General features: G+C 34.1%; 1 non-coding gene across 1 annotated transcript; it reads left to right on the top strand.

Annotated features, from left to right (window-relative positions):
• The first annotated feature begins 1,867 nt into the window (after positions 1-1,867).
• LOC132426388 (U6 spliceosomal RNA) lies at positions 1,868-1,974 on the top strand. The gene has a single exon (XR_009519682.1). It is a non-coding gene; the product is annotated as a U6 spliceosomal RNA (small nuclear RNA).
• The last annotated feature ends 754 nt before the right edge of the window (positions 1,975-2,728 follow it).

Here is a 2,728-nt window from a genome sequence, read left to right as displayed (position 1 = left end):
AAATCTTGTTTAACTGACATTAAAAGATAGCCAGATAAAACTGGATTTATACTATCAATGTCATTTGAATCTATTATGTATTAAATTTAATTTCTTTAAAGAGTTAATAAAACAAATAGAAGTGATAGGGAAGAAATAACTGAAAATCAGATCATATTTTTACAAACTAAGTTTATAAAACATGATGCTGAACTTAAGAAATATGTTAAGAATAATTTAAATTTTAGAGATATCATTTTAATAATTTAAGCTCCTTAATACTCTACTGACTCTCCTTTGTGAAAAATGATGAAGCTACCATGCTGGGAGTTCCTGCCAAGTTCCATTATTTTGTTAATTGAGTTATTCTTTTTACAATGATAAGGTTATAATATTCATGCTTTAAAAACACTGTGAAATAGTTTAGTAGGTTTCTTTGTTCACTTTTTTTAAAGAGATGTAATGCTCACACCTTACTTCTGCCTTCCAGGTTTTGGCAATAATTTGGCTGAATATTTGGCTGTACTTTGCTAAGGACCTCAAATATGTTTTATTCCTGAGGTTCTGGCATATATAAAAATTTTTGTGTGTTGCCTTTGTACTTGAAGATAATTTAGCCTTGTGTACAATTACTTAGTGCTTTATGTTTTTTGAGAACTATGTAGATATTACTGAATTGTAACTTGTAAAAAATATTTATTTCAGGTAAATTTTTTCCATTATGCCTAAATCCTCACGCCCTATTTAGTTCTTTGTCAGAAGCCACGATTTTGCTTATGTTATTCTTCTTTATAGTATTGCATATTCCAAATCACTTATCTTCTCAAAAATGAGCCATTAATCATTTTACATTTCAATTTTTTATTATCTATTATGAGATAATCACTCATAATCACTCTGAGATTTTGAGTTGCATTTGTTTATATGTCCCTTGCTTCTAATATGGTGTTTATTTCTGTTATCCTTTTCTGCTCTATTGTTTTCTGCTAGATTCCTTAATCTTTTTCACATTTTTATAATCTATTCTTCAATCATATTCACCTAATCTTTGAGCTTCTTTTATTATTAAGATCTCTTGAAGCTATGTTTATTACAAATGTTATTTAATTTTTTAGGTAAGTGCTCTCAGAATGTAGTGTCTTCATATGCTTTTGCTTTCTGTGTTTACTCTTTTGTAATGTAGGATCATGACTTGTGTCTTTCTTGTTTATCACTCATCTTTTAGTGGAGCCAACTATTTGTTGGTAAAGATTATGGAAATTAGAAAGTGGAGTAAGATGGGGCAGCTCTCAGCTTCAATTAGGTTATGTCATATCAACATAATTATTTTGTTTAAAGAAAAAGCATTTCCAAAAGAATTTGAAAAAGGATATATGTATATGTATAACTGAATCACTTTGTTGTACACCTGAAACTAACACAACATTGTTAATCAACCATACTCCAATATCAAATAAAAAGTTAAAGAAAAAACATTTCTGTGCTTTTGTTGTTTAAAATCTTTGAATCATAGGTTAGTTCTTTACATCTCATCTCTGTGTTGATAGTTTTCTCAGCCTCTTTTCCTCCATCTTCCTGCCTTAAATCTGTTCATCTCCCTCAGTAGAGGGGGGATTGTAGTATTTGTCAGTATGGATTTTAATTTTATTTGTCAATATGGAGTTTTATTTTATTTTTTATTTTATTTGAGTCAATATTGATTTCTATTTTATTTGTCAATTTGGATTTTTATTTGAGGTTGGATTGTAGTATTTGTCAATATGGATTTTTATTTGAGTCTTCCAGGCCATCCTGCAGAGCCTAAAGAAGTCATTCCAGGACGTGGTCCTAGAGTTCATCACTCTCACCTCTGGTCAATTCTATATCCCTTTCAGAACTATGGTATTTTGTGCTCGCTTCAGCAGCTCATATACTAAAATTGGAATGATACAGAGAAGATTAGCATGGCCCCTGTGCGAGGATGACATGCAAATTCATGAAGAACTATGGTATTTAAGTTGGGGGGAAATTAAAGTTTTGCTTAGGGCTTCCCTGGTGGCGCAGTGGTTGAGAGTCCGCCTGCTGATGCAGGGGACACAGGTTCGTGTCCTGGTCCGGAAAGATCCCACATGCCGCGGAGCGGCTGGGCCCGTGAGCCATGGCCGCTGAGCCTGCGCGTCCAGAGCCTGTGTGCCACAACGGGAGAGGCCACAACAGTGAGAGGCCCGCATACCACACAAAAAAAAAAAAAAAGTTTTGTTTAGTTTTTGAAGAGTAATATGCTATAGGAGACCCCCAGAAATAATGGCCTTAAATTTTGGGTGAGATTTGACTTTACCATGTAAATGATGACAATTGTCTACAATGTTTTAGTGAACGCTATGTGTCCGATCTCTGAAATATAGACTGCATATCTACAAAAAGAAAGATCATACAAGCTGTAAATCCCCTATTAAAAGTCCCTCTTGGTTGAGAATTTAATTATTGACTTCTGATGGCTCTATTAAAATTTGATGAGGATTTGGCAAGAAAAGCAGCCCCTCATTGTCTTCAACAAGCTAAGCGCTTATGTTTGAATATCACACAGGGTCCATAGCTTGTGCCCCTAGGAAGCAATTCAAGTCAGAGCATCTATTCTCTGCGTGTTCTCCTGCATACGCTTGCTGAGGATTGGCTCTATGTCATAGGAAATACCTCTGCCATCTTCCTCCATCATTGAAGCTCTCATGCTCACTGCCTTTTAAAAACAGGTGAATAATCAAATTGAATT

This window comes from Delphinus delphis, chromosome 5 (genome assembly GCF_949987515.2).
Source record: "Delphinus delphis chromosome 5, mDelDel1.2, whole genome shotgun sequence".
Classification (NCBI taxonomy): Eukaryota; Metazoa; Chordata; class Mammalia; order Artiodactyla; family Delphinidae; genus Delphinus; species Delphinus delphis.
The sequence above is the reverse complement of the archived record's forward strand: the minus strand, read 5'-3'. Positions and strand labels throughout refer to the sequence as shown.